This window comes from Macrotis lagotis, chromosome 4, assembly GCF_037893015.1.
Source record: "Macrotis lagotis isolate mMagLag1 chromosome 4, bilby.v1.9.chrom.fasta, whole genome shotgun sequence".
NCBI classification, from domain to species: domain Eukaryota; kingdom Metazoa; phylum Chordata; class Mammalia; order Peramelemorphia; family Peramelidae; genus Macrotis; species Macrotis lagotis.
This window is the reverse complement of record NC_133661.1, coordinates 102,067,656-102,092,710: the sequence shown is the minus strand read 5'-3', so window position 1 is coordinate 102,092,710 and position 25,055 is coordinate 102,067,656. Positions and strand designations below refer to the sequence as shown.

The following is a 25,055-nucleotide window of genomic DNA, read 5'->3' as shown; positions in this document are numbered from 1 at the left end:
TTCTATGTTTTCCAGTCCACCTTTATACTGGATTTAACATGTATAGGTCTTTAATCACTAACAGTCATGGAATATTTTCAGAGACTGATGTTTCTTTTTTTACATATGTGAAGGAATGCTGTCTCCTCTTTTAGGCTAACAAACTTTAAAACAAATGGAAGCATATTAAGAAAACAGTTCATTCCTGGTTTCAATCTTAGAATCTTCATTGGTAAAGGGAATACTCCCACATGAATGAAATTATAAATTTTTGAAATGTGGACAAATAGATAATTGTTACTTATTAATTTTCTAAAATGACATTTTTCTACCCTTATTCCAAACTTCAATAATAAATAGTTTTCCTTGTCTAATATTGATTTTTTAAATTTGTATCTGTAATTTCATTGGTTTGAAGAATTCTGGGTAAAATTTTCTCTATAAATGTACATGTGCATCTGTTCTACAACATTCAGCATTAAGAGCTGTATGAGGCATTCATTGATAGGTTAAGTGACACCCAGTGTCATGTATCCAGTATTTTCCAAGGGAGGATTTACACTCATTTCTTTTTGACTCCAAAGCTGGCTTTCCAGCCTTGTCTTTTAGAATTTAAACTTGTGTTTAACATTATCAGTTAGTATTTTTTATTAATTCTCTTTTAAAAATTATTTATTCATTAATTTATTTATTTAAAGCAATGGGGTTAAGTGACTTGCCCAATGTCACACAACTAGGCAGTTATTAAGTGTCTGTGGTCACATTTGAACTCAGGTCCTCCTGACTCCAGAGTTGGCGCTCTATCCGCTATGCTACCTAGCTGCCCCATATTTCATTAATTCTGTACAGTGTTTGTGACATTTGGCTATACCATTGTGACATTTGGCCAATTAGATCCTTGCTTTCTCAGAATTTCTATAATCAAATTGTTTTCACAGTTCAATTTCACTTTTTTGTTTTAGCACATTAGATAGTTTTAAATTTGTTACATGCTAGATTTTCATATAATTAAGTACAGGGTACTCATAGTAAAAGAATGAAAGTAGGAATCAGGACTATTGACCCCATGTCCATACTTACTAATTTGGGTTACACTGGGTTGTATTATATTGGGAAGTCATTCTCTGAACCTCAGTTTCCATATGTGTAGATTCAGGGAGCTGGACTTGATGAAATTTAAAGTCCTTCTGCATTAGCATTTTAAGATTCTAGAAAAGATTTACAAACTGTAATGTTCTTCATTTTAAAGAGACAGATATTTTAGCTTTGTGACTCTTAAAGGTAAGCACAAAGATATACCAAATTTCTTATTGCCTCATTGACATTGCCTACCAGCTGTGAATATTTCTTACTACAATGAATTTCCTCATTTTTATTGCTGGGTACAAGGCACAGTGGTTCATTTTTCTTCCTACTTGGACTTCCTGTATATCCTTTAAATTCATAGCATCATAAGAACAAGTAAGTCTTTCTATTCTCTCCTTTGTTAACTGTAAACCTCAAGAAGTAACAGTTCTATCGTGCCCTTCCTAAGTCGCTGGACTCTGCTCAAATTAAACACTGTAAGATTATCAGCAGGTAACAAAGTAGAAGTGTATCTTTCTCTTCAGCATTTTTGTATAACATTTATCTTGATCTAGAGAATGCTTAAAAATTCATACCAGTTAGTGGTTTTCACCACCAACCACTTGAAAATATTGACCCTGTACCTACCATATAAAATGTATGTTTGCATGTTGTGGTGAGGGGGCCAAATAGGGGACTAGAAGTGAGGAGAGAGAAAAGGAACACGCAGATTTAGCTTCACTATGTGGCAGAAAGGTTATATTTGAAGGGTGTGTGTGTGTGTGTGTGTGTGTGTGTGTGTGTGTGTGTGTGTGTGTTAGAATTCACGAAAGACAAAGCTTAACTTTCCTCTTAACTTTCTTATCTTCACTACTGCTGAAGGCCAGAATGTTAATTGGATTGCCTGTAGGGTTGATTTAGCAGATACAAACTTCTAAAATGGGTGAAAAATTAATCTTCATCCTGACCCCTCTTCTCTCCCCAGTAGTGGGCACATTCAGGTCCCAGTTGTTGATATTTTCATATTTTACCCCCCGGTATTGCTCCCACTATCTTTTGTTGATGTTGTTGGGTCATCTTTCATAGATTTGATGAGAGACCTCCATGATGTCCATTTTCAACCAAGCATTGACAGTCAGTATCAGCCAGCAAATGCATGTGTGCAGAACCTCTAGGATCCAAGCTGGGATGACTGACTGACTCACTCCTTCTCACTCTAATTTATATGAATTGAGTGAAGTCTGAACTATGCATTACTTTACAGTATGGTATGACAAGTACTATGGAGAAATCCATAGGTTACTTAATGAATATACAAAAATTATCTGTAAATAGCATATCAATTGTATATAAAAAATGTTTGTAAAGTGCTAAAACAAGTATTTTGTTCATTTTAATTTTCTTTTACACTAAACATTCCCATTTTGATTTGTTTATACTAAAAATTTTCTTTTTAAGGTGTTTGCCATAAAAAGGTAGAATTAAAGTTTAATCCTTTACTCTCCAAATTATCAAAAAATTCAAATTAATTTAGCCTTTATTTATCACTAATGTATATCAAGGCCCTCTCCTCAGATCACATTGGTTATAGTATATAGGAGTTAAATACACTGTAGTCCCCAAAATGATCCTGCCCAAGTTTAGAACTGGAAGAAATATATTCAGTCCTATCATTAAGTACAAGGAAAATGGAAGAAATATGTTCAATTTTTTCATTAAGTTAAAGAAGGACATTAAAAATTTGCCTAGTCCATTAAAATTTATTTTACATTACCTTTTCTTAATTTTATATTAGTCAAACAATATTTATTTTTTGCTTCTCATTCACTGTTAATGATTTTACAAAAAGCAAAAAATTATAACAACATTGAGATTTTAAATATTTTTAAATTTTTATTTAAATATTTATATAATTCTGAACTTCTAAAAAAGAAAAATATTTGCTGTAAATGAGTACAAAGGTAAACTTATCTGAATACTTTACTAGATGCAGTTTTATATAGGAGAATAAAAGAGTTCTCTTTATACATTTCAACTCCTGACTTTCTTTTCTTTGGATCATTTTTGTATCAGAATTCCATTTCAGAAACCATTTCCTAGTATCTCCAAAGAAAATTGTACCCATTTTAGAACAGTAATATTTATCAGTTATAGGAAGTCAGTATCTAGATTTGTTGAGCCTGGAGATTTAATATTGACCTTAGTGGGTATTAACTTTTTAGATCAATAAATGCTGTTATTGACCTCAAATAAAAGTCAGTATCTGCTTGTTAATTTGCAAAGTATGACAGTTAGAAAATGTTAAACATTTTGTTCTTCATTTTTCTTTTAAAAAATATCTTCAGTATTTCCACCAGAGATCTTTTATGTCAAAATATTCCTCCTTGTTTGTTCCAGGGTTATGGAGATATGAATATTATTGCTAATATTACTAAGTTTTTCATAAAAAAATTAACAAACCAGGAACAATTTTGAAATTGTCCTGATTTTGCTTTCCTTCTTTTAGTTATAGAAATAGGAAAAATGACTCACAGAAACTTTTTTTTAGCTTCTTTGCTGGAATAGTAATTTTTAAATATCTAAAAAAAATTAAAAAGATAAATGGAAATGACTTACTTGAAAAGAGATTGAGTTTTATCAATGAAATGCAAAGGTTTCTATAATGAATGTACTATAATATATTTTATAAATTAAAAATATTTTAAGTAAATAATAGATTTGTACATTTTCATTGAAAAGTCAAGTGTTGATGAGGAAGTGACTCTTGCACATCACTTTTGTATATTACAATGGAAACATCGAGCCTTGTATTACTTGAAATATCTCAAAATTATCTATTGCTGAAATACAGTTGTCAGAATAATACTTCTACATATATTTGACTTTGATTTTTAAACTTTAAAACCTCACAAATGATTTGATATCACTTTGACCTTGTTATACTATAATTTGAAACAGAGAAAGAGGCAATCTAGATGGAGGTTTATGCATGATAAAAACTACAAATAAGACATCTTTCTCGATGACCTTGTCAGCTATCTTGTTCAACCTTCAACTCTCTGTCTGAGATTATACATATCCAGAGAGTTTTAAACTTTTAGTCTCTGGAACTTGGGGGAAATGGGGGACAGGATTTCTGATTGCTGACTGCTTCAAGGAGGCCTCCAGGGAATAGGCTTCACTTCAGTCACCTTCGCAGTATCCTTGCCAGTCACCTTACCACTGTCCATATAACTTTTCTCATTTCTCCCTCCCCAAATTGTTGAATCCTGAGTAAGTGTATCAGTATTTTCTTGTATAGAAGCAGCTTGTGGTTCAGTGGAATGAGTGGTGGGCTTGAAAGCAAGACTAGGTGTGTGACCCAAGATGAGTCATATAACTTCTATTTACTTCAGTTTCCTAACTGTAAAATGGGGATAATGATAAGCACCTATTTTGTAAAGGTTGTTTTTTCCAACCCAATGAAATAATACTTGTAAAAAAGTACATAGCACAATAGTTGACTTGTAGTAGGTAATACAGAAATGTTTTTTTCCTCTCCTGGGGTCCCACTCATTATCCCTACATCTTTTATGACCAAAGAACCTCACCTTGTGTACACATCACTCCCTATTAGAATAGAAACTCCTTGAGGGCTAATATTGATTTTACTTGTGTGTGTGTGTGTGTATACATATATATGTATATATATGTATGTATGTATGTATGCATGTATATATGTGTCCTCAACAATTAACTAAGTACTTGATATCTAGTAAATACTTTGCAAGTGCTTTCTAAAAAATTCATTGCCATAGCTACTTATTTTATTTGGGGTTTGTTAGAGAACTTTTAGATGAGCTAATGATATTTAGGGAAAAATTTTTCATTATAGTATATTTCAACATACTACCTCATAATATTGCAAACATAAAATGCTTATTATTGACATGTCTGCCATGGTTTTAATTATTTGTCATGTAATCAGTGTTGGATAAAAAAAGTGATTATTGCTCTTGTTTCACCAAGAGAGGAATAGTTTCTATAAACATAAAAATTAATACTGTTGCCCATCAAAGCAGACTTTATATCATTAATTTAAATTTACCATATTTTGGCATCCATACATGGTCTTTCTAATGTGAAAATCACTAAACTGAGCAATCAATGATTACCAATGATTAATGATAATGATGATGTAAAAATTAGTTATGTTGATAAAATGAATTTTCCTAACTAATATTTATATTTTTAGGACTTTCTGCCTTTCCAAAGAACAAAAATGTTTTCAAAGAAACTTTATTCATACTGTTTAGTCTCATATTCATTTCTATAACTGATCACCTGTTTTACTTACTTCTCCTAGAAGCAAAATCTTAACATAATTAAAATATGTCAATAATTTTTGCCTGATAAAATGGATACGTTTTGAGTTTTACATTTCCAGAAATAAAAATTGCCATTAGGGTCATAAGTTAGAGTGTGTACCTTAGTATGTTTCATTTTCTCTCTGTTAGGAGATTAGTGGAAAATAAGCTCTGTAAATTAAATTTTATTGCAAAATTATCTTTCGTTATACAGCACTGAAGATAATATTGAGTGATAAGACTAGAGTGGATTTTGTATGAGGCTATTACAGCATGAAGACTATAATCTGAATGAAAAATATTGCTCAAGATTTTCTGTAATCTGGTATTTGATATAGAAAACTCCATTTTAGAAATAACCTTCATTTAAACAAATGATTTTATTCTTAAGGAATGTTGCTGTTTGAAAGCAACCTTCCTGACAGTTTCAATGACCACTTTGTAAGTATCTTGGGCAATAGGGTCATCTAAATTTGCTTTCATCAAGGGTGTACAGAATTTGGACCACTGCTGAAGTTTCTAGGAGTCATTCTGCTAGAAAACACTTTTTTTTTTTCAGGTTTTATTCACGTGAATTTGTAATTTTCTTTAGATCTGTCAGTTGAGATGTCACAATCATGAGGTTCACACTGAATTCTTTCCGTCATACTGGTAATGAAAATAAGGCATTTATAATGACCCTAAAGTCACTTGTTTGGCAAGATGTCTGGTGCTTTCATCATTTCATTTACACTTGAACTCTTGGCTGTGGCCTTGCTATAAACTCAAAGGATAAAAATACAAAAAACCCTAACAACAGCAACAGAATAAAATTGCTCTTGATAAATTGCATGAAAAAGTTTGATTAAAAACCATATTTTCAAGGGATATTGCACTTTTTTACATACAATGTTCTCATATTTCTTTATTAAGCTTTATATCATAGTTTCCTTCTCCCAATACCTTCTATATACCAGGCACAATGCTGAGTTCTATGGAGAATATAAGAAAGCATAACAGTCCCCAGGCTTGAGCAGTTTATAGTCCAGTGAAAAAATAAAATAAATTGTGAAAAGTTAAATTACATTAAAGGATATAGATAATAGTTAAATTTCATAATGTAGATAATGGCGGAAGCCAGCAAATGGTTAATTATTGAATGAAAACAGGAAATAACTACTATAAGAATTCAGAGGAGGAAGAGAATTCTTATTTATCTTATGATAACATTAGTATTTAAGTCAACTATATTTTAAGAAAACCATATCCAAACAAGGAAACAATGATATTATATCTGTGGAATATTTAATGGGATCAATTGCTTACTGATGTACAGAAAAAGTTATTGAAGATCTTACCATCTTTAATTCAAATGGACAACCCTGAATATCATTTGGTTTATTAAACCTTCTCAAATCCCCTAAACTAGCAGGGATCTTTTATCCAGATTTATGGCACTTCGTATACCTTATTTGTTAATTTATATTGAAGTTATTCATTACTTGTCCTATCTACTCTTTTACATCATTTTTTTCTATTACATCATTCTTTAAGGGTAGGAACTTCTTCTTGTCTGACAATGGTAAATACCATAGTTAACTATATTTCTCTTTCTCCCTGCACCTAGGATAATTCATTGTACTTAGTAGGATAGCAAATTTTTGAATCAATGGAGGTTGAAAATAGACAAAATTAGTTTAGAATTTTCCAGGGGAATGAGTTTGTTTTTACTTAGTAACAATGTAGGGAGTATAGGAGAAAAATACATCATTAACTATCTGATATATATATATATATATATATATATATATATATATACATATATATATGTATATATATATATTACCCCTAGAGTTTAATTGTAATGAAGTCATATTTGGCAACCTACTCAGCTAAACCGACCATGATGCCAGAGTGAATCAAGATGACTGTGTCAGTTATTGTAGGTCTCCATCTTTTCAGGTGGATCCAAATGGAAATAGCCCATTAAGAATTGATTTAAACCAGTTTAGCTAAGCAAGAGCCTCAGACCCTGGCCCTTGAGGCTTTGCCTACTAAAAGTTCACTCAGTGCTGGGCACATACCAGCTCCACAGGCCATCAACTTTATTAGTGTGGAGATAAGCTGATTAGGTCTTGTCAATCAAAGGTGCCAATATCTCAATTGAGAGCCTCTCTCTCGCTCCATTTTTTTCTTAAAGCATTGAAGCAGGCAACAAAGAGATAGATGTGTGGTTTGCATCCCCACAGTTGTCGCCATGCAGGGTGCAAGGGTCCTGTGATGATGTGATGACTGTATTAAAGAGTACATCAATTTGTTTTAAAGTGTTTTGATTTTTTATGGTGGCATTAAGAGAGAGAACATTGTGGTTGCAGCTTTACTAGAAAGCAAAGAGTTCTAGAAGAAGAAGAAGGAAAAAAAATGTGTTTCTTTGAAGCCTACCAGGGCTTTGAATCTTGCTGTGCCAATGGGCGCTTAAGTGTTCCTGTAACTGGCATACTCAGCTCTACCATCAGTTTAGGTACTATTGTCCTATCCAAATTATTCATTTATATAGAAGGCAAAGAAGGATGGAATGTTAAAGTTTATGGATGGAATGCTAATATTTATTAAAAATAAGCTTTAGAAAAACTGATTTAAAGCTTTGGGTGGACTATTTGGTATATACAATATGAGGAAAGGAGGTGGAGACATAGGCAATTTTGAATTTTCAGAGAACAAACTGGCACTAGAGTTGAACCTAATTGTTTTACAAACATTAATGACCTCTTCTTATTCTTTCTGGAACATAATCCTGACTAATATAAAGAAAATGATACCTAGATGGTATAGTAGAAAACACTGGCCTTTTGTTTTTTACATCTGAAGTTGACTCATTTCTGGTCTATTTCATAGTTTAAATGGAAACCACAGAAACTTTCCCTTTTTTTGTGACTTATTCTACATTTGCCACTCAATGAAGGCTAAGGCCACCATGCTGAGGAACTACATTTCCACAGTGGATTATCCCTTTATCAACTGTTCTTTATTCCATTGTATCAATTTTCCACTAACCAATCAGAAATCCTTCTCAGAAAAAAAATTGACAATTTTTTTTGAGATGTATTTTTAGCCACTTTATTTAAGTAGATTGTGTAGATTTTTAGACTGGGCACTCTGACATTGGAGGCCCCAGAAATAGAAAGCCATGCTTCTTGTTGTTCTTTCAGACATGTGTTACTCTTCATGACCCCATTTGGGGTTTTCTTGGCAAAGATATTGGAATGATCTGCCATTTCTTTCTCCATATCAGTTTATAGATGAGGATACTGAGGTGAACAGCATTAAATGACTTGCCTAGGGTCAGACAGCTTGGTAAATATTGACTGACGTAAGTCAGTAAATTTCTGACTGCAGGCCCAACACTCTATCTACTGTACCACCTCAGCTAACAAGAATACCATTGACCATTTGCTGAGAAATGCAGTCAGACATCTTGATATATGGGGCCTCTAAAGAATTACTAGAGTATAGAGTGAGCAATAATGCTCAATAAACACTCCAATGGGTATTTTGCCATAAGACTAATAACTCACTTATAAAACTACTAAATAGTTTACTGACTGCTTGTCTCACAACTACCTTATGGACAAAAGATAAGTAAACTGAGACTTAGAGAGAGTTAGTAGATTGCCCATGTTTACAGAACCAGGTAAAAGTGAAATTGTGATTTGAAATGTGGATCATGTCCCTCAGGTTGTTCTTATTTATATCATGTGAGTTCCTACGTATATACATACATTTCTGATCTACCTTTATAAGATTTGGATAATTTGTTGACCCTGTGTATTACAATTGGAAGTTGTCTATCAATAAATACTTTTGTAAATTGGGTATGGTTTAGAGGAAAAGTGCAGTCCTAGTCAGGAGTCCTAGGTTTAAATTTCACCTCTGTCACTACCTCTCTGAGCCTCAGTTTATTCATCTGTGAAATGAGAGGGTTGAATGTGTTACCTTCTAACACCCTTTCTTGCTCCGAATCTGTGATGAATTATCCACATCTGTAATATTTTTAATGATAGTCCTAAGTCCCCACAAGAGACTAAATGAATTGTAAAAGAAAAATTATTGTTATTGTTTTAGTATGAAGTATATTTTATTATATCCTAATTATTTTTTAGAAAGAATTCTTGGATTTTTGAAGGATTTTATTATAGATTTTCTTAATTGAAAATTTGCCTAGTTTATTTAGAATTCAGTCTAATATTTAAAAACTTTCATCACATTTTTTGGGATTATCTTTCTTCCCTATACACCTTCCTAAGTGTATATCTACATGTATGTCCCTATTGTAAAATATATGTTTTTTTAATAGACTGCTATGGTCTATATAAGGTCAAAAAAACCATCCACTTCAATAAGGTGTCTAATACCCTATTGAATTACAATAATTGATTACTCTTCCCAACATCAGAAGGAGAGAATGTACTACAGTATATCCAAGAGTTAATATTGTAGCAAACCTTGCCAATTTAGAGAAGCTTTACACACGATGAACTTTAAATTAGGGAAAGATACACTTAAATATTTAATTTATGTGTTCATATTTGTTGTACTCTCTTGTCCTGATTGATTCTAAAGTTATAGTTGTCTTTAAAGTATTATTAGGCACATTGATTCTTTTGAATGTTGTATTTTGTCTTTGTATAGAGAAGTTAAATAGGAGATTTTATCGTCAAGCAAGTTAATATTGCATGGAATTATATGCTTATTAAATAGTATATGCTCGAAAAACCATAAGAAAACAATAAATTTATATTATTCTTTTGGTTCCCTGCTATTCTTAAGGAACTTTCTTTCTCCATTATAACATGTAAAACTACAAATAGTATGAAACTTTGGTAATTATTAGTCTTTGACTGTGAATACTGAAGGAATGAACAATAATAAGGAAATGAAATACATACCAATATGTGAACCTTCCATAACATGGTAATTTGGAGTTTAGATACCAAGTCTGAATTTCATTCAGATTGAAATCCTGAAGCAAAGATAGGAATAAGGGATTAGATTGAATATTCTTTTGTCTATAATAGCCTTGTTAATGTTCATATGAACTATATTTTACTATATCTTTCTTTCTCATTCATCATATAATGAATAAAAAGTATGCCACCATTTTTCATTATCAAGTTATTAGTCTATTTCTGATTAGTCCATTCTTTTTACTTAACTTTTAAAATATCCATTGGTCAGTAGATTAACATCATAGGAAGTAGTTTGCTTTTGTAAAAAACTATTGGTTACTTTGTGGCAAGGATACATATTACTAATACTGAATGGGATAACTTGATATAGCTCTTACATTCATTTTTTGTTTTTTTGTTTAAGGCATTTAGGGCTTAATAGCTAGGCAATTATTAAGTATCTGAGGTTGGATTTGAACTCATTTTCTCCTGACTCCGGGGCCAGCATTTTATCCACTGCACCACCTAGCTGCCCCATATAGTCATTCATTTTTGATACCATCTCTAGGACTAAAAGAGTTTGTACAAGGTAAAAAGAACATTTCTTCAATTGATGTCTATAAAAGATTTCAAAGCATTCCTTGAAAATTTCATAAAAATGTTTTTATGTATGTATGTGTGTATGTATGTATGTATATAGTCACTGTAGAATTTAGAGTTCCAAACAAAAATTTAAAAAAATTATGCTATTACTCTTCCCCTCACAAATACTTCCATCCAATGGGAAAAAAAGTCCACCTTTTTAACTGCCCATAGCATTAACATTCTGAAGAAAGCTAGCATTGTAAATCTCTTCATAATACATTAGTATATACCAATAACCTGATATTTTTGTCCTGTGAGGGAGACTGTTTTTGTTTATCCAGCCAAAAGATGTATTGAATCAGTTGATCAACTTCCCTTTAGGAAAATTATTTAAAAGAACCAGAACAAGAACCACAGAACAAAAATCAAATGTACATTATTTTGTCTTAGATCATACTTCATATAGTAATCATCCAAACCAAATATTTAAGAGTTATAAATATTCCATAATAGGTAAACAGAAATAGACTTTATGACACTGGAGGCTAGGTTAAAGGAATTTTCTGTAAAATATCAAAACATAGAAGTAAAAATGTTTTAGATTTTTAAAAATCTATATTTGTTTTATGTTCTTCCTTGGAGCATTAGGGTTGGGTTTTTTTTTTTTTATTAAAGCAGCAGAAGGCCATAAGTGTATGTTTTCTCCTCTTTTCCCTGCAGCCTACTTGGCAAATGCTTATTCCTGAAGAGAAGCAAATGTGAAATGCTAGTATATTTTGAAAAATAAAATCACAGCTTTCTTGGTTTTAATATTTTTCCTTAGGATCTCATATTTTCCTAAGTAGCAATTTTTCAAGAAGGGCAATGTTTAGGAAGCATACTAGTCTTGCCTTTAACATTTTTTAACCATACTGTAAAATAAATTTTCTTTTGTAACAACATTCAACTATCTTTTGATCCATCTGCTTTTATCTTAGCAATCACATGTTTTGGGAATTCCTATGTACCCATTAATAATAACTGAAACACAATCACATTTTAGAGAGAGACCCTGAGAGTGAGAGGGAGGAGGATGAGGAAGAGGAAGAATTGGGAAGGGAGGGGAAGAGGAATTTTAAAAAGAAAGAAAGAAAATCTGTTCTATTTCTTCCCTGAGGCTGAACTGTTTATCACTCCATCCTCGTTCGATAAAAGTGAATTTTATAATAAAATTTTCCCTAATCGGGCTCTGTCAGTGGAGGTGTCTTATCGTTGAGAGGAAAATGACACCGATCCTATCGAAAAACAGAAACGATGTCACCATGTCCCCAATCACAGCTACTCAGCCTCCATATCTACCTTCTCCACAAACACCAAGCAGTGCTTTTTCATAAGAACATCAAAACCCAGGAAAGTCATTAAAATTGCACCCGCGTAGAGTTGCAGGGATCAGCCGCACTAGCGCAAAATGGGATGTGGGAAAACAGACTCTCTAAATGTGCTAATTCCATTGTCACGTGTTTACGGCTTAATTTTAATCAGTTAAAAAAGCCACACATTGCAATAAATTGGCATTATCTTCTGTGACACCAGAAGACACAGTTGGTTCAAGGATTTAGAGGGTCACTGGCAACAGTATATAGTGTTACAGACAAAGTATTTTTACGCTTGAACTACGGTAGCTAAGGTGCAATCCCCAGTTAAGACTGCAAACAAAGACTATAACCCACACAGTACTAAGTTCAACATGCAGACCACCTTCATCCTTGAGGCACTTTGAATGCTAAACCAAATATAGCCTGAGAATTTTTAAAGGGTAATTCACTCACCATTTCTATTTTTAAAATAGCCATCCAGTGCAATAGTTGGTATATATATTTGAGAACAGCAAAAATAACTCCTCTGAAGGTCCTATTAGGTTTGCATTTTCTCTCTTAAAGTTTAAGTAATGGTGTGTTTAAACTATTTGTCTTGTCCTCTTAAATAAAGATTTATGTTTGAGGACATGACAAAGAAAAAGAAGCTATTGAAATTAGTATAAACTAGAAGTGAAATGATTTCTTAGTGGGTTTAGTTTAGCATTAATATTGTTAAATTTTATGTTGCTTTTTGAACATCATTAAGTAGAAAAAACTACTCAAAAGAGTGGATAAAAGCAAATTTCATCTTAATTTGTCTAATATAACCATTCTATTCTAAGCCCCCCCTCTATATATATGTACACATTTCAGAGATGAAAATTCCAATGAAGATAAGTGCCTCAACAAATTATAAGATGTCCTTAAAATTTTTAAAGTGGAATACAACATATCAGTTACCAATTTTTGATATTTAAGCTTTGTAAATTAGTAACATTAAAACATGAAAACTAGAAATCATGTTAAAATGAAGAGTAAAATGAATATAAAAAGTTATATTTTGTGAACAGTTGTGGGTTCATGAAAGAACACTAGAAAACTCAACATTTAAACCAAATATTATTTTGAGTATTATACATGTATAATATTTATAATATATTTCTATATATTCATATATATATTCACATGCATCAAAATCTTAATTAACATTAAAAAAAACCAGAATTCCTCTGTCCCCCTTTGAACCTTAATGTAATGAAAGCAGCTTTAGAAATTGAATCACTTGATGGAATTTGAAAAATAAAGCTTTAAGTTCTATCATTTTAATTGTGATGAACTCACTGTTAGTTTTGACACAAAATAGATGTAGTCATAGTGAAGGACACAGAAACACAATACTCATTGCATGGTATGGGTATGCACTGAGAATTGAGTTTTTCTTAGCAGATGTCAAATTGGTTAGACCTCTCCAGTGTTATTGAAGTACTTTTATAAAAGCCTCTCTTGCGAAATAAAACAATTAAATTGTAGAGTCATTAAAGTACTTTTCCACACCAATGTCTACAACTACAGAATACAAGCTGTCTGTTTTTGTATATCTTCAGTGTTTAAATAGCTTGAGTAAATTTACAGTCACTTTAAAAATAATATTACAAAAAGGATAGAGTACAAATTTTGATTACAATTCTTTTTCTGTGTTAGGATTAGCAGCTAGTGTGAAGTGGGGCACAGTGGGAAAAGAAGAAACAAGGTGAATAGAATATCAACAACTTAAAAAAAATTTTTTAACCAACATGCAAAAAGTTTATTTGTATAGTTTTTAATATGTGCATTTGCCAAGTATTTAAATGGTTTTTATTGATATGTATATGTATACATGTATACATGTTTTTATTATTTAATTTATTTACTTATTTGCTTAGACTTAATATCAGCAGTATGTCTTTGTGAATATCTCCCTTGCCTTGCACTAAGGGGAAAAGGAAGGTAGAGTGATTTTAATATTCAAAAACATGCCTTCTTTGTTATATGTTTTGGGGAGGTGGGGTAGTTGTGAGATATAGCATTTTGTAACATTGCTATCCCAAAATAAAACACAGTTAATTCTGTTTTGCTAGAAATACATGATGTGCCAAATGTTACTTATCCATCAGAAGCACTCAGGATGTGACAGAATAGGATTTCCTTAGTCTTTCTATCCTTTACATTATGCAGTAGTAAAGCTTTATTTAATTAGTATCACAGATATGCCAAATTAAAATAATTTACTTTTTTCTTTAGTTTTGTAGTAAATGTATTTAGAATCTTCAGGAAATAGCATAAATTTCATAAATTTCAAATTTTATAACTGAACATTATTCTAAAGTCAATTCGAAACTAAAATGTTGAAACCATTTATGGATAGAAAAAACTCTTTGAATGCAAATTATATTGATGTAAATATTATCAATCCTTGGTATTTATTTTTTAGGCTATAACTACCCATAGTATATTTTTATTCAATCTCTTTAAATGATTTTTCAAATAAAAGTAAAAATTATATTGAAATTAGAAAATTAGTAATTTTATCTATATAACTAATTATTTTACAAAACCTATTAAATTTTTTAAAAAACTTATTTATAGCTTCCAAGGCTGCTTGTGTTTTCCAAAACACTGAATTTTGTGTGTTCTACTTGCCTGCACATAGGCTGCGCCATTGAGCCACTAGTCAAGGAAAAATTTTCTTCAGACGATATTGGATAATAAGTAGAACTGGAGACTTCTGAATATCAGCATTTTTTACATTTACTAGAATTACTCAATTTAGGAGAAATTGAATGGATCACAAAGCTATTTAGTTGTAATTTATAATTCTGAATACTTTTTAAAATGGTAGTTACTTTTTTTTAGTGTAGATAGTTCTTTTTGAGATGTATATGACTTCAAAGTAAACGATATAAACTTAGACATATGAGTTATAATTCAATTATGCAAAAGCTAATTTCAAAGTTTTTGGTTGAAAATTATTTAAAACAGTTTAAAAAGGTATAATTTTATTTAAAATCACTTTCATAGATCAGATATACTTAAATAAGTGCTTTTAAATTTGTCATACAATCTGACTTTAAGATCTACCAAATTAACCTTCATATCTGTTGAAAAGATTTATGAATTCAAAGTAAATATTATTATTGTTATTATTACTAATCTAATGGAACATAAAAAATATCCTGCAAATCTAAGCAGGAGTTAATTTATTCTTGTGAGTGTATAAAATACAGCAAATATGTTATTTACATTAACATCACATATATTTGACATGAGATGTAGTCTAGGGGGAGTTTTTAATATATGTTTGGGGTGGTGTTACATAAAATAAAAAAACAGATTTAAGGGAAAATGAATATTTCTTAATGAATTTGTCCCAGAAAAATAATTCTTTTTCAATGCTAAAACTAAGTGAAGAGAGATTAAAGAGATGTACTTCCTAATAAAGAGTTTTATATGACTCTTTGACCCTTTTCTCCTGCAAATTTAGAAATTTAGACCAATATTTTGGTAGTTGGACTATTTTAGGTGGATCATTGTTCCTGCAGTTTTGGATTTGAATAATCATGTATCTGTGTTCTAATTGTACAGAAAGGTTGCCAATAAAAATTTTATCATCGATATTTACATCTCAAATGATGGTAAATATTCAATGTATGCTTATGTTCAATATGTCTTTGTTCACTTGCAACCTCGACTCTTGCATAAATGGACACAATGTAATAATCTATACATACATACCCTCAGGTACCACTTTATTTCCTATTTGTAAAAAAGTTTGGGATTGACAGTTGGGTGTTTAAGTTATCCTTCCAACTTCATTCTTTGTGGTTGTCCTTTTCTCTATTTTCTCATAGGTGTAATGTTCATATTTACTAGAAAATAGGGCTTATTTAGAACTTATAACTAACCCTTCTCTAAATTATAATGCACTTAACTAAAATAATATTGCTAAATCATAATATTACTTTCAAATGTCAAAATATCATTTCTTCTTTTAATGTGATGTTTTTAGATCATCATTTTATTGTTAATTCAAATGTATAAAATATATTTTTATCACTGAAAAATGAGAGCATGTTCTGAAAATGTTATGTAATTTAAATTTACATTGTGTTATATTGGATAGAGTACTAGAACTGGAATCATTAAGATCTAGGTTCAAATTCCACCCCAGATACTTGCTACATGACTTCTCAGGATCTAAGTTTTCTCATCTGTAAAATGAGGGAGTATGTTAACTCAAAGATCTCCAAGGCCCTTCCAGTTCTAAAATCTATGAACGTGATCTGACTAGGAGACATGATTGTAGAACCATCAAATGGGCACAATATAATTTAAAATAAAATAAAAATTTTAAAGGAAAGAATTGGGCTAACATTCATCCAGGTAGAAAATCATTGAGAAATCAGAAATTTTCATTTGGCTTATGAATTATGTATTCATTATTTTTTCAGAAAGTGGATGAAGAGCTAAGGGGTAAAGCAGATGATCCTTTTTGAACCATGAAAACTTTAGATGTGAAGTCTCCAACCTCAAATAAACTAATGGTTAGTTCATATGGATATTCTATAGTTACTCTGTAAGTGCCTGATTAATAAATTAGATATTGTTTCTCAGTTCACAATAGTTTGAGTATAAAAGTGTCATAATTTAGTTCAACCAGATACCTTAAGACCATTGTTGAGCATGTTATACTATTACTATATAAATTAATATATTGACAACAGTAGCCTATGTTTATATAATGCATTCTATTTACAGATATTTTTATATTATGATATTATCTGATCACTTAATGGGTGACAACCAAGACTTAAATTCAGGTCTTTTGATTCTAAGAGCACTAAATTTCATCATATTCCCTTTTTTGGAGGTGATATTATTTGGAAGGGGAAAGGTTATTGTTAAAAAAGATAAGATAAAAATGGTTATTCGTCTAGGATACATTTGTAAAAGTGGCCTTTTCCTCTTTTCATTCTACTTTTTTTGCCTCCATCCATCTGTTCAATCTGGAAGTAGCCAAAATTACTTAGAACTTACCATTTCCAATGGAGTTAATAGAAAATTTGTGAACACTAATTTATTCAGGAGTTCTATCATTCATTTTAGGGATTATCCAGGTCTGAGATTTCCTTCCTTCTCCCTTCAGTCCCTCTGACAGCTTTATTACCACAGATTGGGCCAGGATGAAGAAAGAGGTGAAACTTAGATAAATCAATGTATCACTTACTGATACTCTGATAATTGATTTGGCAGAGGTTATGGCAAAAATGAAATTTCAGCATTTTCTTTGGCTTTCATTTATCCCACTCATCCATTAGAATAGAAATCTGACTTGTAAGTTAAACCAATATTCACACTTTAAGGGTCTATACACTGTCGACAAGGGATTAGGTTTGTGTCGTTTCTTTAAATGTCAGCTCCTAAACAGCTTGAATAGGGTTAACGTTAACTGTGGAAGTATAAGGTAGTCTATTGAGAGGCCAATGGGTGCTTCAGAGGCTGCTTCAGAAGGCTCTGATTTGAGATCCTGCTTATGCAGGGAGCCAGTTTTACCTTGAGATCCTAACTTTCAAGCACTGCATGCTTGGATGAAGATACTTTTCTGTTTTGGACTATTTTTCCTAGTAAGAATTCATTTGAGTTGTAAATACTAAATACTAATGATTGTTTATATTTATATACTATTTTAAGGTTTACAAAATACTTTTCTCAAAATGACCTGAGAAATTGATAGTAATAGTATTATTCCCATTTTGCAGCTAATGAAGTAGTGGAGCTGGTTCTTAAACCCAGGTCTTCTGCTTCTGAATCCAGTACTCTTTCCTTCATATTATGCTCTCCATTCCATTGAGAAGAAGCATAGTGTAGTGGGTACAATGTTGGCTTAATTAGGGACAGCTGAGTATAAAACCTGCCAGTAGCACTTAGAAACTGTATTACAATGGGAAGTCAATTGAACCTGTTTCCTTTTTTTTTTTTTTTTTTTTTTTTGGTAAGTGCTACTTTACATAACAGTTGAGCTATTTATATGAAGTGATAGTACATTTGGCACTTGGTCAGTAGAACTTTTAGGTACTAGGACTTTGATTCTAATGCTGTCTCAGTTACTGTGTACAAAACTTCTTTAGATCTTTGGTGATTTCAGTCTCTCCCCACCCCCCCACCCCCCGCCCCATTTTTCATTTTGTGGCTGATTCCCTTCCTGTCTGATGGTAGTATCCTTGGGGGCTGAATCTCAAAGTGACTCAACCTCCTGCCATATTGGGCAGTTCACAGTTCAACAGTCCAGGTCTGAACCCAAATGACTCTTGGGGGGGACAGAGCTGATCCTAGCTGTTTGCTAAGTGCTTTCTAGTAGGTTTAGTGGGTGCCACAGAGCCCTCAGTCCCCCGGGGCCTATCTTCCTTTACCACTCCCGCTGTTCCTTAGTTCTCTGGTCCACCACTGACAGTTCTTTATTTGCAACCCAGACGAGTGTCATGTCCCTTTGCTAATGTTCTGGGCTCTCCTGCAGAGATCTTTCACAGCACAAAATGCTGCCCACAGGAGTGCTGGCTGTGTGGTCCTAGTGAGATTCCTTGGATTGGAGCACTGGAGAGGGGCAGGGGCGCTGGCTCTCTGTCCTAGCTAGAGCAGACCTTTTCAGCTTGGAATTGGGACCAGGAGGGCAGTCTTGAGGCATGTAATTGGGTCAGCCAATACAACTTCCCTTAAGATAGCACAGGTGTGAGGGAGGAATGCTGAACAATCTCAATATAGAAGTTAATTCCTGGATTTATTTCTCTGTTCATTTGAACCATCTTTTTGATTCTTGCTGTCCTAAATCATGGAAACAGATAAAGCTTTTTTCTTTGGTGCATAATTTTTATTTCAGAGAAGTCTGAGAGGAACAGAATGTCGTGGAGAATTGTCTAGTTCTCCACCAGGTTTGTCATGAAACCCATAAGTCCCCCATTGTAAGCATACTTAGTTTCTTTTTAAAAAGCAAAATGTTTCTCCAAGCATCTCATAAAGTGATAAGTGCTTTCTGAATATAAACAAAAACATTGTACAGGACAAAATTGTGATAAAATGTGATATTTAAATAGAATTAAGATTTATATCTGGGAAATTCATAATCTTGATAGTGAATTTAATTTTTTTATGTTTGAAAACTACTAGTAAACTATAAAGAAAGGAAAGTCATTCCTTTAAAATCTCATTGTCTTTGACTTCACAAAGGAATGTGAGAATTAGAATAGACAATGAAGAAACAAAACTCTCACTCTTTGTAGGTAATATGTTGGTGTAAAGAATCCTAGAAAATCAACTAAAAACTATTGAAGCAATTAGAAACTTTAGCAAAAATTCTAGAATATAAAATAAACCCACATAAATCATAAACATTTCTCTATATTACCAAAAAATAGCAACAAGTGATAGAAAAAAAATTACGTTTAAGGTAACCATACACAAAGGAATGTATACAATTACGACTAGAAATTGCCTTCTTTGGAGATGTGAAATAGAGTAATTTCCAGTTTGGTGAATTTAGATGAAATGATTTTTTTCAAGTAGCATCATATTTAATAAACCTTGAATCCACTCTCAAGATATAAGTAGAAAGTAGTTCTCTTAAGTACTGGATAATGAATTCCTTAAAATGCAGAAAAGTTTAAAAGCTAAAAATGCGTTTTTCTTAAGAATGCAATAGCAGACTTTTTTTTAATTAATTTCCATAACCTTTCTCTTAAGTGAAACCAGTCTCTACTAACTCACCCAAAATTGTCCTCTCTCAATTATAGTTCTTACGTTCCCTTTTCCATAAGGAAATTTAACCCTCCCCCAGTTTATAGATGAGAAAATTAAGGCAGGGGGTTAAGGAGGCCACAATAAGTAAGTCATGCATCAAAGCCAAGGATACTGATTGTTTAACTGAAGGCTTGTGCATTAGGGAATTTCATTAATCTTGTTCACTAAGCAGTTTTTCCTCTTTCTATGTTATTCAAAAATGATAATGCTACTCATCTACAAGCCTGTCTTGGAGGCTATTTCCTTCAAGAAATAGTCATGCTCTCAAATTGGCAAAGATGACCTTTCAATGACTTAAATATGTCATAAAATCCTTACACCACAGACATGCTTTTATTCCTTAGCTCTTTAGTAAGAACCTTATTGGCTCATGTATATTTAATATGCAGTTTTCTTTTTTAATTTAATATTTATTCTCATTTTGTACAATGTTTTTATATATTAATAAAATATTCTTGTTTAAGAGTAAACAAAGTACCCCCTCCCCCCAAAAATATAGACTCACTTGAACTGATAAAGTAAAGGGGAGAGAAAAAAATTAAAATTAAAATAAAAAATAATAGTAATAATTGTAGGTATGGCCAGGTGGTGCAGTGGACGGAGCACCAGCCCTGGAGCCAAGAGCACCCGGGTCTGAATCCGGCCTCAGACACCCAATGATCACCCTGCTGTGCATCCACAGGCAGGCCACCCAGCCCCATTTGCCCTGCACCCCCCCCCCAAAATAATAATAAAAAATGTGCTTCAGTCTGTGTTCCAACACCACCAACTCTGTAGCAAGTGGATCACATTTTTTGTTTGTTTGTTTGTTTTGCAAGGCAAAAGGGGTTAAGTGGCTTGCCCAAGGCCACACAGCTAGGTAATTATTAAGTGTCTGAGAAGGGATTTGAACCCAGGTACTCCTGACTCCAGGGCCAGTGCTTTATCCACTACACCACCTAGCTGCCCCTGGATCACATTCTTTATGATAAGACCATCACAAAAGTTACTTCCATATTTTTCCACCATTGCCATTGCTGATCGCAACTCCCTCCTTTCATATTTCTCCACTACCATGTACTATATTTTCTCTCTCCTTTCACTGACTCTGCTGTAGGGTAGCTGAGTGGCGCAGCAGACAGATCCCTGGCTCTGGGGCCAAGAGGCCCCGAGCCCCCATACCACCCCTTAGGCCCAGCATCCCCCTGGTTCTATGGTCCTGAACAGGCCACCCAATCCCAGCCCCTTGCAAGAAGTAAAAAAGAAAATGTGTTATATCTGACCACTCTCCCCCCATGGTCCATCCTCTCCTCCTTCATTCACATCCCCACCCCTTCTCCCTGCCCCCCCCCTTCTTACTCCAGATGTCTGATGAGAGCGAAGATTCTCTCATTCCCCTTTGCATTCCCCCCTTCCATATCATTGTAATAGCTCATTGTAATAAAAGAAAAATCTTATATGAAATATCTTGGCCTATTCCCCCTCTCCTTTTTCTTTCTCGCATTACATTTCTCTTTTTTCTATTGACTCCATTTTTACACTTTATTTTATCTTCAAATTCAGCTTTCTCCTGTGCTTCATCTATAAAAGCTCCTTTTACCTGCTCTGTTAATTGAGAAGGTTCATATGAGTATTATCAGTGTCATTTTTCTATACAGGAATACATGCAGTTCATCATCATTAAGTCCCTCATATTTTCCCCTTCTCCTCCAATCTCTATGCTTCACCTGAGTCCTGTATTTGAAGATCAAATCTTCTGTTCAGCTCTGGCCATTCCAACAGGAACATTTGAAATTCCCCTGGTTCATTGAAAGTCCATCTTTTTCACTGGAAGAGGACATTCAGTTTTGCTGGGTAGTTGATTCTCGGTTGCATTCTAAGCTCTTTTGCCTTCCGGTATATTATATTCTAAGTCCTATGAGCTTTTAATGTAGTTACTGCTAAGTCCTGTGAGATCTTGATTGCAGCTCCATGGTATTTGAATTGTGTCTTTCTGGCTGCTTGTGATATTTTGTCTTTGACTTGGGAGTTCTGGAACTTGGCTATAATATTCCTGGGGGTTGGTTTTTTGGGATCTCTTTCTCAGGGAGATCTGTGGATTCTCTCCATTTCTATTTTGCCCTCTGCTTCTAGGATATCAGGGCAATTTTCCTGTAGTAATTCTTTGAAAATGATGTCAAGGCTCTTTTCCTGATCATGACTTTCAATTATTCCAACAATTTTTAAATTATCTTTAATAAATCTGTTTTCCATATCAGTTGGTCAGAACCCCAGCATTCTGTTCCAGGGACAGAGGACAGAGCTCAACAGTCTCTCTCTTCACTCCCCTCCCTAGGTTCAATGGGCTCATGCCCTGGGGGCTCCTGCTTAACAGCTCTGCCTACTTCTGTTTCATGGACCTGGACTGCCTTGGCCAAGCTGCTTGCTGTGTGTCCTGAGGGCTGGGCTTCATGTCCTCACTCTGGCAGAGGTCCCCGCCCCAATCCCCCAAGTTGTGCCCAGTGCTCCCCCTGGGCTTAGGTCAGGAAACTCCCACACTGCTGTGAGCTGCAGCTCCCAGCACCCTGGGGCTGCCTACGGGAGGCTGAAGTTCTTTTGCTCTGGTGGGCCGCCCCTCCGACCCCAGGGAGCAGAGCCTTCCTGCTCTTTTCCAGGTTACCTTGAGTAGGACAACTGCCTCACTGGGTCCCTCTGTGGGTGTTGTCTCTCAAAAATTTAGTTAAGAGTCCTTAGTTTAGAAGTTTTTTGAGAGAGCGCCCAAGACACGATCCTCTCTTGTCATCATCTTGGCTCCGTCCCCCTGCAGTTTTCTTAATGTACAATTCTTAAAAACTTTGGTTATCAAGTTTCTCAGGATAGAATTGAGTAGAAGGTAGAAGATGTTGGAGAGGACTTTAAATGACAATGACAAGTTGGAATGACAACATTGAAACAGGAAAAATTGAAATGTAAACAGAACTGCATTACTGCACGTTACAATAATATATTTTTATAATGACCATCCTGAGTTACTGAAAAAAGATCACTTTCCATTTTATATTTAAGAATGCAAAGAAGTAAATAATACATTTTCTTTCCTTTTAAAATGTATTTTACTGATTCTTTTGTCTTTAAATAACAATAATTGGCCATCCCACTCTAAGATTGAATCCTTCCTTGTGGCAAATAAAATCTGTCAAAAAAAAAAAAGCATTAATATAAAACCTTGTTTGCAAGATATACATATTGTTGTCCTGAATTTTCTCAAGCCTCTGTTATGAGAGATTACTTATTTTTCAATATCTCTTCTCCAGGACTTTATTGGTTTTTCCAATTGTTCAGAGTTAATTTCCTTTTAGTAATCATTCCATTTGCACGTTTGTAGTCATGTATGTTGTTCTACTTACTTTTCTTTGGATCAATTCATACAGGTATTTCCATGTTTCTATGCATTTTTTGTAATCATGATTATTTACTGCATTGTAATACTCCATTCATATATTATAATTTTGTGACCATGCCTCAATCATTGGCACTTACTTTGTTTATAGTTTATTTCTTTGTTTGTAACACAAAGAATGTTGGTAAACTTTGTTTCTGTTTTTGAATATATGTAGAGTAGGTGCCCAGTAAGGAAAGGAATAGTTTCTTTACTTCTTTTGCATAATTACACATTGAAATTCAATTGGACCAACCCTAAAACATTGGTTTGTAGCATTTTTCTTCTTTACCAGTTTTTATGAAGTGAGCTGAATCCTTATTTCAATTTGTAGCAAGTTTTTATATGATCATTTAGGGCTTGCAAACTGGCTTTTAAAATTATTCATTCATATATAATGGGGGACCTATTTTTGGTATATAGTTAACAATTTGTGTCTATTTTAGAACAGCTAGATGGGACAGTATATAGAGTGCTAGGTCTGAGTTCAAATGTAGCCTTAGACACTTACTAGTTGTATCATTCTGGGCAAGCTCCTTAACCCTATTTGCCTTGGTTCCTCATCTGTAAAGCGAACTAGAGAAAGCAATGGCAAACAATTCCAGTATCTTTGCCAAGAAACCCCCCAACATATTTTTTGTGTAGCAGATAGAGGGCCAAACTTGGAGTCAAGACGACCTGAGTTTAAATCTGATCCCAGATGGTTACTAGCTGAGTTATTTTGGGCAAATCACCTAACTCTGTTTGTCTCACCTAACTCTTTTTGCTGTGACTTTCTTCATCCATAAAATGGACTGGAGAAGGAAATAGCAAACTACTCTTAGTCTCTTTGCCAAGAAAACTCCATAGTGGGGTCACAAAGAATTAGAATCAACTGAAAATTATTAACAAGAAGGTATCTTTTTGGATATCAGGCTTTCATCAGTAATATTTCTTTGCTAATTCTGTCTGCATTTTTATTTATGTTAATTTTTTTTAATTTTACATAGTCAAAATTGCTGGTTTTCTTTTTTTAAAAATTTCTGTATCTTGTTTGGTTGAGACTTTTCCTTCTTCCCACAGTATGAAAAATAACTGATTTTGTAGTCCTTTAGGTTTTTTAAATTACATATCTTTGTATAGCATATTGTATATCAATTTGAATTTGAAATATATATATATATATAATTTTATTCTAATCATAATTTCTGCCCATTTTCTCTTGTCAGAAATGGAGTGCTTTCTCTAGTTATTTATTTGGTTTTTAAACAAATGGATACTCTTTTTACATGCTTCTATTTCTTCCTTAATTAATTGGTTCTGTTGATCTACTTTTCTAATTCTTAATAATTTTGGTGAATTTTACTTTACAATATAGTTTGAAGTTTGATAATGTTGTATCCTTTTATTTTTATATTTCCTATTATTTTTCTTGAAACCTTTGTTTAACCAAATGGATTTTGCTATAATTTTTTTTTGGTTCTAAAAAGCATCCCATGGTTATTTGATCTCTACATTAAATATGTAGATTAATGTAGGTAGTATTGTCATTCTTATTATGTTCACATGACACCTGTCTGGAAGCTGTGACTTTCTCTCCTATTAATTGTCTCTT

General features: G+C 33.1%; 1 protein-coding gene and 1 long non-coding RNA gene across 10 annotated transcripts in view; one reads left to right on the top strand and one right to left on the bottom strand.

Annotated features, from left to right (window-relative positions):
* Positions 1-25,055, top strand: part of VTI1A (vesicle transport through interaction with t-SNAREs 1A) — a 406,811-nt gene that overhangs the window by 97,547 nt on the left and 284,209 nt on the right. The window lies entirely within an intron of this gene.
* The window catches only part of LOC141521282 (uncharacterized), a 143,870-nt gene that overhangs the window by 22,916 nt on the left and 95,899 nt on the right, over positions 1-25,055 (bottom strand). For both annotated transcript variants that reach the window (XR_012477881.1, XR_012477880.1), the window contains one exon: positions 10,316-10,389. This is a non-coding gene — a long non-coding RNA (uncharacterized LOC141521282). The remainder of the gene's footprint in view (positions 1-10,315; positions 10,390-25,055) is intronic.